Source organism: Dermacentor andersoni, chromosome 2, assembly GCF_023375885.2.
Source record: "Dermacentor andersoni chromosome 2, qqDerAnde1_hic_scaffold, whole genome shotgun sequence".
Lineage (NCBI taxonomy): Eukaryota > Metazoa > Arthropoda > Arachnida > Ixodida > Ixodidae > Dermacentor > Dermacentor andersoni.
Window position 1 is genome coordinate 173130448 of NC_092815.1, and position 17263 is coordinate 173147710.

At 47.4% G+C, this 17263-nt stretch overlaps 1 protein-coding gene across 2 annotated transcripts in view; it reads right to left on the reverse strand.

The window, feature by feature from the left end:
* Positions 1-17263, reverse strand: part of LOC126540434 (arylsulfatase B-like) — an 80034-nt gene that overhangs the window by 359 nt on the left and 62412 nt on the right. The window lies entirely within an intron of this gene.

Here is a 17263-nt window from a genome sequence, read left to right on the forward strand (position 1 = left end):
TCGATACCATTGTTTCATTTCAAATATATCAAGCATGAGTTCGAAATACAACGCGAAGCAGCACTGCAAAACGTCTGTTCAATTACACTAAATACTTGAGCGTGTTCTTAAGAGAATGAGGTGATATATGATAAAAACACAATCTTCTTTTTCAAGCTCAATTGCTTATAGAATATATTCATATGCATATATAGAAGCTTGCAAGTGTGCCTTCAGAGCACGCATTAGTCGTTTCATGTGCTTTTCCACGTGTAGCTTAAACAAGGAATCTCACGAAAAAGAAATGCCAGAATCAATGAAGAAATAAAAAGGAACGCCCATCACGCAAGCTCTCTAGGATCTTTAGCAGCGTCTATGAACGAGCTCTTGCAGAATTATGTCGTTTGATTGTTTAGAGGCGAATGAAGCTCTTGCAGGTGCTAGTGTACGATAACTTAGTTTACCAGTTTTTTACCTGTGCATTGTTGGTGGAATCCTACGAAACGAGAGCAGCTACTCATTGTACAGGACGTTAGGGGGTTGGTAATTTTTCCTCTAGATTAGACAGGGTGTCCGAGCCAACGTTAGCCAGAGTTTAAATATAGGCGAATGCCATGTAGCTGGTAATGTTGTTTGCCGTCACTTGGAGATAGTCACATTGTTCTTTTTTATTCCGCCTACTTAGATTATCACTATTAATCATTTAATAAGCTTCTCAAATATTGTAATTAGATTCAAAGTGTCAATGAGAATATTATAGAGCGACATAAAAAACTCCCCATACAGCTTTCTGTTGCTCAGTAGTTGCTACAATCTGTGTTTTTCCTTGAGTTTTTCCTCAAGCACGCGGCCATCCTCGACAGAATACCGCAGCTCGGCGTGGGCGAACGAACGTATAATTATAACCGAAATTGCCTTACGGGAAGAAGAACCAGAATTACACTGGACGAGGCAGAGAGCATCCAGGTGGACATGGGCAGCGCTGGCGCACCGCAAGGGTCCGTCGTGTCACCGATGCTCTTCAACCTCGTCATGATCGGACTATCGGAAAAGCTGGATCGAATGGAAGGCATTAATCACACTGTTTATGCAGACGACATTACGATTTGCACCACTTAGGACGAAAGCGAGGGCGATAATGAGAACAGACTTCAATGGCGATGGAGGCAATCGAAAATCATCTGTAGGGTACCGTATTAGAAAGCTCGCCGGAGAAACCTGAACTGCTGCTTTACCACCCCAAGAGGCTAGGAAAACCGTCCAGAGACGTAGCAGAACTACGCTAAAGGGGAATTAGATTAACCACGGGAAAAGGCACGGAGATACCCATGATCCAAAAGATCAGAGTCCTGGGTCTCTGGATCGAAGCCGGAGGAACAAACGAGGAAACTACAACGCGCCTGGAAAAGAAAGTCAGGGCGACCGTTACGGATAGTCTCCAACAACAGGAGGGGCATTAAAGAAAGAAACATCGTACGGCTCGTTTAGGCCTTCGCGATCAGCCACGTCACGTACGTGGCGGCATTTGTCCACTGGAGCAAGGCTGGGAAAGACAAGATCAACGCGCTCATTAGGAAAGCGTACAGAACCGCACTGTGTCTCCCCCAATACACAAGAAACGAAAAGTTACAACAACTCGGGGTACATAACACGTAAAAGCAAATCGCAAAAGCACAGAGGATAGCGCAGCTCGAAGGACTCTCCGGAACCAAGGCGAGCAGAGAAATTATGGAAGAGATCGGCATAAACTACCACGGAATGAACGGCCCTAGACGCAGATTCACCCAGACGTCCGAGCCGCAATAAACACGGAAAATATCCCGAAGAATATGCACCCCGTGCACAATGTCGAGAGAAGAAAATGCCTCACGAAAACGATTCTCAACCACCACGGCACGTGGGGCGGTGCCCTTCGTAGACGCTTCCCGGTACCCCCGAAGCCGGGATCACAATGGTGGTGTCGGCGCTGACAAAGGCAATTCCATCTTCGCAATGGCGGTTGTATGCACGAAAGGAAAGACAGTGACTGTGGGCTCTGGAAGGACCAGATTATCGGAGGCAGCGAAAGAAACGGCAATCGCATTCGCTATAATGAACGGTCGGCAACAAGACAAAATAATAATCAGCGACTCCAAGATGGCTATTAGGAACTTCACTAAGGGCTGGGTCTCCACCTAGGCGGCCAAAATCCTGAACCACAGAGGAGAAGACTTCAAGAACGGCAAAATCACACCTAAATACTTCAAATGGATCCCGACACATATGGGAGAAGTAACCACGAATGCCCCTCCCAACCTCAACGAGAAGGCCCACCGAGCCGGGCGAGAACTAATCCCCCGCGGCTCAGACAGTGACGGCCCAACACCCCGCAACCCCCGAGGAAGGGGGAAGGACTGCGGCGGAGGCGATGGAGAACACGGAGGAGGCGACAACGACAAAGTAGCGATAAAAGACGACAGGGGCAGATTGGTCACGTACAAAGACATACTGACACACTATACGAAACAAAGAGAAGCATACCCACAACACCACAAACAATTCGACAAATCTCAAGAAACGGATTGGACAAGGTTGCAAACCAGAACGTTTTGAAACAGTACATTTAAACAGAGTAAGTTCAACACAATACCCAGACGCGAACTGCAAGCTCTGCAAGTACGAACACGCAGACATGGCACAGATCTTACGGAAGTGCACAAAGATCAGATCGATATATGTAGAGGACAACATAGAACCGGACCTTCCCGAGGAGCGATGGCTAAGTGCTCTGACTAGCTAGGAATTACACGACCCTCAGTAGGCTATCCAACGGGCCCGGGCAGCGGTGGCAAGGCTATGCCTCACCGCACATAATGCCCGGGTGGCCTGAGCCCGGGCTGGCAACCTCGGACGTCCTTTGCTCATTAAACTTTTTTCCGTCCGTCCGTCCGTGAAATAAGCCCGCAAATGCACTCAAGATTGCCGCGGGACTGGCCGCTCGAGACACTTTGCGTATTTTCGCGGGTTTCCTTGACGCTCGGAAAAACACTTTTATGAAGCTTGTATTGAACAACCGAAAGCTGTATCGGGAGTTGTTCATGTTGCTCTACAATTTTCTCAGTGACACTTTTCATCTGATTATATTTGAGAAGTTGAATAATTAATTAGGACTAATTATGTAATTAGCTAGAATGAAAAAGATGATCTGAGTATCTTCAAGTGACATCAAACAACATTACCTTGGTTCTGTCCAGCTACGTGGCATTCGCACTTTTACACTCTGGCTAAAGTTAGCTGGGACACCCTGTATACACGCCATACGCCATAGAGGCTGCAGGTGCACGCTCCAGACAAAACATTTAACCACGTAGAAATTAGATTGCTAAAACGGCAAATATTCCTTTTTTAGAATGGTTACCATGATAAAAAAATATTATCATTTTTTTTGTTTCTTTCCCTATGTTATAGTAGTCCTACAGTGATGATGCTGGTATAAGAATTGAACTGGCGGCTGACAGGATAACTTCGTTTTATGCCTGTTACAGCTTTTATACATACCTTGCTAAAAATTTTCTTGTAGTAAAGATACAAAATAATTATGTAACTTTTAAACTAATGACCTTACTGCTTGTCAAGCTTGTACACTCGATTCTTGAAGTCAAAGAAACAAGCAAAAAAAGCTTGACTCGGGAAGCTATTCAGCTCATTAAGTCACAGAATTTTGGATTGCTTCCATATTTTCATACCGCATCCTTCTCAGTAGTAATTTCGTACTTGTAAATAAACACAAAACAACACAGTGACAGACGTCGTTAACGTGGGGGTTATGGCAGAAAAGGAATACGAATGTGTGGCCAGATATTTGGCGGGCTGATACAGCAGTGTGGCCTCTGTTACTGTCGTGCAACAACAACTAGTGCCCAGGTGACTATGAATTATGAAGGTGCCGCCCAGTCACTTGGTGCAAGCGTTTTAGCGTATTAGTGTAGAAGCATCGGTTCATCGTTCATTCATCCTGTAGATAATAATGGCACACCAAGCTTCCAGCTTCATAACGGCAATAAACAATCTCATTCTTTTACATTTTAGTCGATTGTACTTTTGGAGGGAAGGTGAACCAACGAACTCACTTTTCTACAATTTGCCGCTTCTTTTTAAGGCGTTACTGATAGCACTAACTTTTATTTCCATCATTGAAGCTTAACAAAACTACGGGAGCACACCTAGCCTTTTCCAAAAGGTCAGCAGCCATTGTTCGTCTGGCTTCTTGCTCGTTTGTGGGTCGTCCGCGGGTATGTGAGGGTCGAATTTTTATTCCAATTTTCGTTTACCTAAATTGTGTTGTGGAATGTTGTGAGGCACCTCCCGGTTCACGTTCAGAGTGATACACTGATTTCAAATGGTAACTGCCACATGCGTTTCCTAACTTCTGCTGTAGGTAACGTTGATAGGCGCGCTGAATGTGGGATCCTCTTGCGCCGAATCTCTGCCCTCCCGAAGTCACTAGTGCCACCCAGAGCCACGGTTTCTCAATGATGCGTCTTCACCGTGTACTTGCTGAACCATGTTTTGTGTCTCATTATGCTTTATATAGGTTAACACCGATGTGCGTCCATCACGCTGCTGGTGTAGCGTGTGACTAAATTCGCGAACAAGCCAAACAGCGCATCGATACACATGAGATTGCCGCCTAATAAGTTTGCAATAAATCATGTTCAGAGCTACGCATAGCCTCATCAAATACAAAACGACTCAATGATATTCAATTTTTGAGGTTGATGATTGTAGGAAACAAAAAAAAAACTTAGTCCTCGAACATTTATGACAAATGGTTAATTCCTAAATATTGAGAATGTTTTATCTGTAAATCACACACTTTCACGAATCCAAGTGGAACACAATTTAATACGCATGGACCAGTTGCGATCGATCAGTAGCTGTGGCGTTGTGTAGCTGAATCGGGAATCACGGGTACGAATTTCGACCATGATTGCCTTATTCGAATGAGGAGAAATGAAAAAAGAGGCAAGTGTAGTCACCATAGTCAAATTAAGTTCCGAGTTTCTTAGTGTAGTGTTGCTGATAGCAATGGAAGTACATTGGAATGTTAAACCGCACAAATAACTCAGCATGAAACGACGTTTTCTTGGATGTACATTTTGCTTCTGATTACTTGACCTATTGTCGCATAATTTACCAAGCATGTTCATCTCGATGAGCTTAATTTCATGACCTAACAAAACGACGCTAAAAATTTCACCGATGGTTACGATTCTTCCTAATACGAAATATGAACGTAGCTCTATAAGTGTTTTGATTTCGAGATATATTGCCTGGCGCGGACAATAGGTCTAGTGCGGCACGTTACAAACGGAACGAGGAGTGGCGCGAGAGCCTCGCTAATCAGGAGATCGTGAGAAGCAGCGCGTGGTGGACGCGTGGGCTCGATTTACAGCAGCCGCCGCAGACAGACCTCCGCTCGTGCAGCGCTTTGTGGCGTAGTAGCGCGCGTAGTCTGGATGGAAATCCAGACTACGCGCGCTACTTTGGCGCCATCTCGCAGCCATCGTCGCTGCAACAACTCGTCTTGCACGACACTGCGCTTTTCTCACGCTTTCATCATACCCTCCTCCTCAGCTTTGCGCCTCATGGTTTTTCTGCACCCTCCTCCTCCGCTTTCCTACTCGCGCTGTCTTCGCTGTTGCCGTCTTTCATCTCCCGCTACGCTCCGTGTTCGCTGTCATCCTTCGCTGAGTTCGTTCGCTCGGTTACGAGGTATAACGCTGACGCTCGCTGCAGGAACGGACGCCTAAGAGCTGCGCTCTAAAAAATTAAAGCAGAACTCACGATGACTCACGATGACTGTCGATGGTAATGCGAATAGCAATCGAGCAATGCAACGAGATGTTCCTTAAGTCCCGTTTAACAACTTGAGTAGGAATTATGACACTTTCGTGGCTTCGGCTATATGACAGATACTCGAATATCGTCCCACTTTGCTATCACGCTAGCTTGCCTAGCTGGCTCATGAGCGTGGAGGCATGTCGATAGTTGTGTGACGCCGACCCAGCGACGATGGATTGACAAAGAAAGAATGATGTCAATTTACAGACAAAAGTGTATAATGACGACGGCATGACGAAACTGAGATATCGTTATTAAAAGTATTACGATGGTGTAACGACGACAACGTGACAACGACGACGTGAGGACAATGAGGTGGCAACGACTGTATTATGGCAACGTTCGCGTGGAAACGACACTACGACGGAAACTAGATGAAGTAAGAATGAAGGTGATAGCACGACCAAACGACCAAGGAGGTATCTGTGTGTCAATAACGCAATGACGACGATGGCATGATAACAGCGGCATATTCGCAACTGAACGAAGGCAGCATGAGTATGATAGAACGACTGACAAATTATTACGTCTCAGCATCACCGAATGCGGTATGACGACAATCTTGAAACAAAAAATTCACGACGATACCATGACGACAACAATATGACGACGATGGAATGACGTGAGTCAGATATTTAAGTTGCAATGATTACGAAACGACCGCGATAGCATCCTGACGACTCTAAGACAACGTTTATATGACAAAGGCTGTATGAGAACGATCATATAACAACAGCACGGGGAAAAGCGAATATCCACTAGTGTATGATGAGAATGGCATGGCAATGACTGCATCACGAAACCTGTTTGACGACGATTGTGTGACGACGACTGTGGGACGACGACTGTGTGACGACGACTGTGTGACGACGAAGGTATGATGGCGACTGCATGACGAGAGTCGTAGAAAAAGTTTGAATGACAACGATGCAAGCATGACATCATCATGACCCTGAGCTTGGGTCCGAGTTACAACGTGTACGTTGATGCAATGGCTGGCTTTCGGCATGCATGCTCCTCGATAGATAATGCCATCGATATGGCGACGTTTGTTCAACATCAAAAACGTCTGAAACGACTCACTGCGGCATTATTCCTTGACATAAAAGGCGCCTATGATGGGGCACGTTATATCATTATAGAGGGTCTGATTGAAGCCGGAATCGGTGGCTACACTTTTCAGTGGCTGCGCAGCCATTTGACCGACAGGCATTTCTCCGTGATAATTGAGGATGGGGCCACGACTCAAAACCAAACATTCCCTGGAGTACCGCAAGGCGGAGTGTTGAGCCCGACACTATTCAACCTAGTGCTCGTTGGCTTAGTCAGATGCTTGCCCAACACAGCTCAAGTATCAAACTATGCTGACGACATCTGCATTTAGCATCTGCTGTGGCACGACTGCAGATACGAGCAAGGCTACAAAATGCAGCCACGTTAACATCATTGTACTTGTGAAAACAAAACTTAGAGCGGTCTTCAACGAAATGCTGCCTTGTTATATTCATTTGGATGGCAATGAGGACTTTGTAAGTATGAATGCGCAAGCAATTGCAAACGCACGGAAACCACTTTTCAGGGGTAATCATCGACTGCGACTTATCATACCTTAAGGAAGTTAGCGGAAGTTATCATACCTTAAGAGGAAGTTAGCGATAATAATACACCCCCTCAAGTTTCTCGGCGGAAAATGATGGGCGACACCTGCAAAACAAACATCGCGTACTCCAGGAACTACAAGCTCAAGCCCTAAAGACGAGTCCGGTCTTGCGAAGTGTGCGTCTTCAGCGGCAACAACTGTCATAGCGCGAGATCATCAAATATTAACGTATTTAGTCACCGGCACCCTCACGAAGAAAGCTAACAGGCCCTCGTTTGCCCTGAAACAGGTCACATTAGGACATTTACATGAGGTTTACAATAACCGCGTGCATGTTTTCATCGATTCATCAGTCATACCTACAAGTTCAGCTGTCGCGGTGGCGATTTCAGCAAAATCCGTCATAATAGAGCTAAAAACGACACATGTATCATCGAAGACAGCTCCTAAACCTGTAGCCTTTCATGCGGCTCTTCATTGCACTCAGGAGGAACCACCCCATTCATGTCAAGTCAACTGCGATTCCAAAGCAGCCCTCAAGAATCTACTCTCAGCACTGCGCCATGGATAACGTGAGCGGCTCGTCACAGAGATAAGAGAAGTCCACCACAGCATATCTGACGAAGGAGACAATATATCAGGGGTTGCCTAGCCAGGGAAAATCATAGGAAATTGGTCTGCGCGAACACCCGCGCGAGCAGCTATGAAGACACTGCTGCCTTATTTAAAAGACGACAGACTTTGTTACATATTGTGACCGTATACTATGGCAATTATCGAACGGACACAGCTACCCGATCAGCCCCTGACGTCGTCAACTGCGTTGCCATTACTCTTTGAAACGTCGACGCAGCGAAAAAACTTTCCGTGCTTGCGCGTTACCTAACATTAGCTCAATGGATTTAATACGACTTCACATGTGCACGCTTGCATATCGTGGAGCCTAATATACAGCTCCATATTCCGCCCGATCTTCCGCGACGTGACTGCACCCTTCTGGTCCGTCTATGCCTTGCAGTAGCATATTCAAATGCGTACTCCTTTCTTATTAGAATTGCCAACGGCCCACTTTGCTACTTCTGCGGGTGCAACGAAACAATCGCTAACCTTTGCTTTGTGAGTGCCCTTGTTTCAACCGGCAAAAAGCAGCACTCATAGTCACCCTAGACCAACTTGACAAGCGTCCAATAACGGAAAACAACATCCTTGGAAACTGGCCTACGTGAACACCAGCGCGAGCAGCTATGAAGGTACTGCGACGTTATTAAAAAACCGCAGACTTTGTGACCTCATTTGACTGTACAGTGTGTGACGTAGCATAGGCAGTTGACACTCTGTAACACTGGGAATGCCTTCGAGAACTGCGTGACAGTGCCCGCAGAAACAGTCCTGCGTGTGCGTGCGTGCGTGCGTGTGTGTGTGCGTGTGTGTGTGTGTGTGTGTGTGTGTGTGTGTGTGCGCGTGTGTGTGTGTGTGTGTGTGTGTGTGTGTGTGTGTGTGTGTGTGTGTGTGTGTGTGTGTGTGTGTGTGTGCGTGTGCGTTTGTGTGTCTGTGTGTGTGTGTGTGTGTGAGTGGTTCTCTTACGGTTTTTTTTCACTTCCTCACATGTCGCATCCCTTTGTCCCTCCCCCGGAACAGGCCAGCCAACCGGAGATACTTTCTGCTTAACCTCCTTGCCTTTCTTTTGGCTTTCTCTCTCTCTCTCTCTCTGTGCCATTGGGTCGGACTGGAAGCAATGATGCGGTAGCATGACGAGAGTCAGATCACGAAGCTGAAATCGCGGCGATTGAACGACCACGACGGCATCACTATGGCTGTGTGTCAACGAATGCATGTCGACTGTATGAAGGTGATGGAGCCAGGGCGACGCCATGACGAGTGTCGGATGACAATGCTGAAATTACAGCGATGCAACAACCACGAATACATGACGACTACGAGCCCATACCTAGAGGCCGAAGCAGAGAGAGAGATGCAAATGAGAGAAAGGCAGCGAGGTAAACCAGACTTAAAACCTCCGGTTTGCTACCCTGGAAATGGGGTCAGTATAGTCTTTCTAATAGGCCACTGTCACGTAGAAAAGTCAGCAAAGCCTTGACCGACTTTTGCTACGACGACAGTTCACGTCGGCATTCCAAAACTGACTGTTCTGAAAGTGGCCTGTCGTCAAGGCGTCCCAACGCGGTCACTAGTGACAGCCGGTGCGCGCTGTATTGAGGACAGTGGCAGAGCACGTGTTCGATGGTCTCCTCGCCGCCGGAGTGTCTGCAAGCCGCGCTGTCGTCCATACCGACTCGGAAGGCGAAGGATCTTGTGTAGGCGACACCAAGCCACAGTCGGCAAAGTACTGCTGTTTCTAGACGAGAGAGTCCAGATGGAGGTCGAAGTCGAAGGGATGGGTCCAGTCGGTGTAGACGTGTATGCTTTAAGCTTGGTGTGTTCCATAAAGTTTTGATGGCTTCATTTGCAAGCACACGAATTTTCGTTGCAGCGTCTGTTCTTGAGAATGGAATGGAGTCTTGCAAGCCCTCCTCATGTGCAGATCGTGCAGATGCGTCGGCAAGTTCATTGCCCATTCTGCCGCAGTGCCTTGGAATCCACTGCAACGTGATGTCGTGTCCTTCCTCGACGAGGTGGTGAAGCAGCAGTCTGATTGCTAGAACTAGTTGTTCGTGGGGTCCTCGACGTAAGGCAGAAACCAAACAATGAAGAGCAGCCTTGGAGTCAGTGAACAGGCTCCATTTCTTGGGTAGTTCTTCAGAAATTACACGAAGTGCACAACGAATAGCAGCAAGCTCCGCGGCAGTCGATGTAGTCTGGTGAGAGAGCCGAATCTTTATGGTGGAAGGTTTTGCAGGAAAGATCACCGATCCTGCAGACCCATTCACCGTGGTTGAAGCGTCAGTATACAGATGATGATGCTTGTTGTACGTCTCGTACAACAGCAGTGAAAGCTGCTTGAGTGCTGGAGACTAGAGTTGGGCTTTTGCTCGTATTCCTGGTACTATAAGTCGAACCTTTGCTTGAGCACCATGGTGGAAACGAAACTTTCGCTGGAGCTCTATAACCTGATGGAAGGTATGCACGATAGGGCAGGACTGTTTCACAAAAGGAAGCACGTGGTCGATCCTCTGCCAGTGAGGCTAGATGATGGGCAGGGGCTCGAGCAAGGTGTCTTACGTGTGCTCTGAGCGCTTCCATGACTATATGGGTCTTGGCTGGGAAATCGTGTGCAATCGCAATGGTTTCAGCCGTTGACGAACACCGCGGCAATCCAAGACACACTCTAAGTGCCTGGGCCTGGACGCTTTCGAGTGTACGGATATTACTTCTGCAGGTGTTGGTCAGCACAGGCAAGCTGTATCGCAAATACCCAAGAAAGAGCGTCCTGTACAGTTGCATCATTGCATGTACTGAAGTACCCCAGACATTTCCTCCAAGAAACTTAAACACATTAGAGATATCCATCAGGCGCTTCTTTAGGTAGGCCACATGAGGACTCCAGCAGAGGTCGCGGTCAATGATTACTCCTAAGAATCGGTGCGTCCTGACATAAGGTATGTTTTGACCGTCGATAGAGACATCGTATGATCTCATTGGCTTCCGGCTAAACACGACCAATGCGCATTTTTCTGGCGAGATCTTGAGGCCTTGTTCATTTAAGTACGCCGATGTTGACGTGGCAGCTTTTTGAAGCCTGGCGCGTATTTGCGGCTGTGTCACACCAGATGCCCACACGCAGATGTCATCGGCATACATTGAAATTTTAACTGTGTTCGGAAGTCGTTCCACGAGACCAATGAGTACAAGGTTGAAAAGCGTGGGACTCAAGACACCACCTTGTGCAACTCCACGGTGCGTATAATATTGCGAGGTTGGGCCAGCTTCAGTGTTAAGAAATAGAGACCGCCTTTGTAAATAACGGCGAGTCCAACGATATAATGGACCGCCTAGGCCCACCGATTCCAATGCTTCAAGTATGGCGTCATGAAGAACAGGTCACTGGGTCGGGATAGGAGGCGTGACGACGAAGGCATGACGAGAATAGGATTTCGCTGAGCTGGAATGATGACAATGGAACGAGCACGACGCTTCACGACTAGGAGCACATACCGTGTTACCCAAGCATGTAGAAAACTCGGGTCACTAGGTTGTCGTAAGAGGCTAGGTGGGTGGGTGAGTGGATGGGGATGGGGGGGGGATTGATGGATGGATGGATGGATAGATGGATACGCTAAAAACAACTGATGTAGGCAAAGAATGCTGTTCGCATTAAAATATATGCATTACGCGTTTATAGAAAAAAATTTCACCGTTCTCTTTGACAGTATGGAAAACGTTCCTCCCATTTATTTGAGCGCTGATAGCGGAGGTAGCACACACATTTGTAAAGCTGTGACAAAATGATAAAACATAATGATAGCAGCTCTCACCATAAATAAACGTTTCCTATTGTTAAGCTATGGCGCAATGTAACATTGCAGATACGGCGTAGCTATAGGGCACTGCAACATGTTCGCAATCAGAATGCTGATGAGCACAATCGTTGCTATAATGGAAATTCAGGTCTTAGAGGTGAGACGACGAGGAAGTGATTCTTGTAGAGACCACTGTTGCTTCGCGCTGCAGTATTTTCGTTTTTTCCTGTGTTTTACTGGGAGACACCGCTCCCATTGTCACGGCGATAGCAGTGGAGTTAGCAGAACATCGACGCGATGTGACAACTTCGGCAGGAACCGGCCCCATGAAGAGAAACTACCCTCCAAGTCAAGCTGACAGCGAGGACACTGTGTTGTAGTCCTGCTCAAGCGATGACGCCTCAGATGAAGAAGGATTCGAGAGAGTGGCACGCCGGAAGGCAATGAGAAGGAACATCAGCCGGCGGCTTTCGTCAAGTAAGCCAACCGTCATGCCACAGCGAAGACCATCGGCGCACGAAATTCTTTTTGTGCCCGACACACCTGCCGACAACCTCAACCGCCCCACTCGAAAAGCAATTTCCGTTTCTCTGGAGGCTCTTGTCCCACGAGAAATCAAGAATATCAGAATTAATAATCGAAAGAATGTCGTGGCTATTGATGTCCACAACTAAAGCACAATCAATGGTTTGATGTCAGTAAAGCTCCTCAGCAACATCAATGTCCACTACCTCATTCTGCAGGACAACGCAACCACAGCTGGTGTTGTTTACGGATCGATTACCGACAGGAACCTGACAATTTTAATCAAACCTGCGACAGATGGTGCTGCCTTACTGCAAGTTCGGTGCCATGGCAATTCGACTTGTGTAAGACTCGTCTTTAAAGGTGACTGGCTACCATCACATGCAAAGGTCGGCCAATTTCAACATGTGGTACGGCGTTTCGTACTCAAACCACTTCATTGCTGAAGGTGTCAAAGAATTTGACACGTGAGTGCTCTCTGCCGAAATTGAAAGATATGCCCACGATGTTCCGAGACGACACTGATATTGCCGTGCACTGGAACTCAAGTGCCCAAATTGTCAAGGCTCGCACTCTGCATCCTCTAAAGAATGTCCACGCCTGAACAAAGAGCAGAGAATCTTGAGAATAACGGCAATAGATGGATAATTATACAGAGAATCTTCTGATGTTATAAGGCGACATCGCTCCCGGAAAGAAAAGTCTACAAAATCCTCTTCCAGTTCAAAGGAGATCCCTTGTCTAGCAACGCCGCCTCCTGTTCCATCTGTCTCCATTAAAAGCACGAATGCCAGCGAAAAAACGGGCCACGCTATTTGTGCTTCGAGTGAGGTGCGGCCAGCACTGCCGAAGACATGCCACGCACCAGAACCACAGCACAAGACTCGCCGCCCAAAGTCCAATGTTGTTGCAGTTCACCACATGCAAGACAACGATTCACAAGTGATTGCTATGCTGATGTCACTGAAGAATATCATGCGTCTGCTACTTACAAGCGTAGATAATCTGGCTGCTCGCAGCGCACTCCAAGCACTGGACGCGCTGACTCCAGTGCTTGAAAGCATCGCATTGCACCATGGCCCGCCCCTCGCTGCCCTTCCACAAGAAAGTCAAGAAAGCATCTCTGTTGTAGTGGAATGTGCGCGGCCTCAAATCGAGAATTTCAGATTTCAGACACTTTGCCTACGAAAACCGTTTTGCAATCCTCGTAATTGGCGAACCGAACATGCAGGCTACCATACGCATTTCTCGCTATGAGGCATTCATGTCCTCTACCTGTGGTGATGTGAGCAAGGTCATTGTATATATTAGATGTGATTTGAGATACGTGTTGCACCCAGTCTCCTCTCGCAAGGACAACCAGTACGTGTGTTTAATTGTAAAAACAAAGACGCTTACGCTCACTCTCGTCGCTGTCTACATCGCTACTTCAAGTTGCTTCAAGTCTAAACGACTGCACGACGTACTATCAGCGACACCCGGCCCTACGATTCTCACCGCAGATTTTAATGCTCACCATACGCTTTGGGAGAGTTTGAAGATGGGCTCCAGGGGAAGCAGATCAGCATCCTTTACCTTACACAGCACGGCCTTTACTGCCTCAATGATCGCAGTCCGACATATTTAAGAGGGCTTACATACAGCAGCTGCCTAGACTTGACGCTGGTTTCTTGGCGCTTTGAAAGAAACGTGCAATGGTTCTCAGACATCGAATCACCTGGAAGCGACCATATTCCCCCATACTTGAAGATTAAGGGACTATCTAAATACTCCATCATGACTCTTCGGGGAATTGACTGGTAGGCGTTACGAAAACACGTGCAGAAAGTATATCAGTAACGGAATCATTCAAGTCTGGAGCACGAAATTGAAAAAGCCGTGCTAGATGCTACCCGCAGTTTTCAGCCTTTCCCGAAATATGAAGAATTTGAAGCGGAATTGCAGCGACTACGAGTCATTCGCCGGTTGGCTGAGAGATGTTACAGGAGAATCAAATCCATTCACGATTTCAGAGAGGCAAGGTGGATGCAAAAGAAGATTCAACGCCGCATTGATGCACTACAATCTCAAAGACGGAAACGATTCTGTGAGTCGTTGGATCCACATCAGCGCTTATCTCAGATATGGAGAACAGTGCGTAGACTTTGCGTATCACCGTAGCAGCGTGTTCCTTTCAAATATCTCGCTTTGCACCAAGGTCGCAGCGAAATTGACATTGCTGAAGAATTTTACTCAAGACTTGCCAGGTTACAGCGTCAGCGCGCACTTACACCATCTGTCACTTTCGTGTCTCGGGATTTCCGCGTGGATGTAATATTTTCGGTGGAGGAGCTTGAAGCAGCACTGGCAACTTGCAGGCGCTCTTCGTCACCTGGGCTGGACGGCGTTACCTATGCGGCGCTCGGCAATGTTGGGCAGAAAGCACGATTCATGCTGCTAAACCATTACAACGAGTCTTGGCACAACGGTTTGGTTCAACGTGAATGTAAATACAGCCGCTTGGTTCCACTTCTCCAACCTGGTAAATCAACGTTACATTTGTCATCGTCGCGCCCCATCACTCTGGCCAGTTGCTTCGGGAAAATAATGGAAAGAATGATATTGACGTGCCCTGGAATTTTACCTGGAAAATCACAACGTGTACCTAATTCTATGTCTGGCTTCCGGCGTTCGCGCTCATCCATAGATAATGCCCTCCATTTGGTCACGTATGTTCGACATCGAAAACGTCTGAAACGACTCACTGCGGCATTATTCCTTGACATAAAGGGCGCCTATGATAATGTAGGACATTATACCATTATAGAGGCTGTGATTAAAGCCGGGATCGGTGGCCGCACTTTTCACTGGCTATGAAGTGATTTGACCGACAGGCATTCTTCGTGAAGACGCAGGATTGCGCCACGACTCAACACCAAACATTCCGTGGAGAACCGCACGGCGTGGTGTTGAGCCCGACGCTATTCAACTTAGCCCTCGGTGGCCTAGTCTAGCACAATGTTTGTCCAGCACAATTCAAGTATCAATCTATGCTGACGACATCTGCATCGGGGTGTCAGCTTTAACACGACTGCAGGTACGAGCAAGGCTACAAAAGGCAGCTGCGTTAACATCACTGTACTTGCGAAAACAGAACTTGGAGCTGTCTTCAGAGAAATTCTGCCTTGTTTCATTCACTCGGAAGGCAATGAAGCCTTAGTCTGTAAGCGTCAAAGGGCAAGCAATTGCACGCGCACGGAAACATCGCGTTTTAGGGGTAATTATTGACCGTGACCTATCTTGGAACCCGCAGGTTTCACACCTAAACAGGAGGTTAGTGATAATAATAGATCTCAAATTTCTCTGCGGAAAGTCATGGGGCACATCGGTGCAGTCGATGCTGCAGCTTTATAACGCCTTCTTCCTCGATTTCGAAAGGTACAGCCTTCCTGTGCTTGGTAACACCGGCAAAACAAACCTGCCTGTACTCCAGGGACTATAACCTCAAGCCCTAAGGACGTGTCTCGGTCTTCGAAAGTGTGCGTCTAAGCGGCAACAATACACACTCAGGGTGAATATTCGGCACGTTGCCCGACTACCTTCTCACCATCTTGTTTTTTTACCTGCAGAAAGGCCACACACAACTTCCATTCTTATACTGGCTGCCAATCATACTTCCTTTCCATCGAACCACATGGCTGCAGCAAGACCTTCCTCACCTTTATGGTGCATGCACAAACCTGAAATACGCCTCACCATCCCAGGAATCCCGAAGAAAGCTAACATGCTGTCCTCTGCCCTGAAGCAGGCCACATTAGGACTTTTACATGGGGTGCACAGTGGCCGCGTACATGTTTAGATGGATGGCTCAGTCACACCTACAAGTTCACCTGCCGCTGTGATTATAGCAGCATGATCCGTGAAAATACAGCCAAAAACTTCACATGTATCATTAAGAACAGCTGCTAAACTGGTAGCCCTGCGTGCGGCTCTTAATTTAATTCAGGAGGAACCACCGCATGCATAGTCAACCTTCTGTCAGTCCAAAGCAGCTCTATAGAGTGTACCCTCAGCCGTGCGCCATGGATCACATGAGCAGTTTGTCGCAGAGATCAGAGAAGTCCATCTTTACGTAGTTGTCGAAGGACACAATATATCACTGGTTGCCCAGCCACTGTGGCCTACATGGCAATGATCGAGCGGACGCAACTGCCCAATCTGCCCATGACGGGGTCAACTGCGTTGCCATTTCTCTTTCGAGAGCCGACGCCGAGAAAAAACATTCCGCACTTGCGCGTGACCCAATATTAGCTCGATGGAATTCATCCGAATTCACAAGTGCATGCCTTCATGCTTCGGACCCTAATTACAGCTCCGTATTCCGCCCGATCTTCCACGACGTAACTGCATCCTTCTAGTCCGTCTATGGCTTGGAGCAGCAGTTTCAAATGCGTGCTCCTTTCTTATGGGAATGACCAACAGCCAACTTCATTACTTCTGCGGGTGCAAGGAAACGATAGCGCGCCTTCTTTGTGAGTGTCCTCGTGTCAGCCCGCCAACAACAGCCCTCTCAGCCACCCTAGAGACACTGGACAAGCGCCCAATAATGGAAAAAAACATCCCAGGAAATTGGCCTACGCGAACATCAGCGCGATCCGCTATGAAGGCGCTGCTGGGTTACTTAAAAGACGCGGGACTTCTCGACAAATTGTGACTGTACACTGCGTGACGTAGGATTGGACAGTGACACCGCGTAACACTAGGAACGCCTCCGCAGACTGCGCGACAGTGCCCTCAGAAACACTTCTGTTCTTTGGAAGTGTGTGTATGTTTGTGTATGTTTTTTAATTATTTTTGTCTTTCTCACCTATAGAATCCC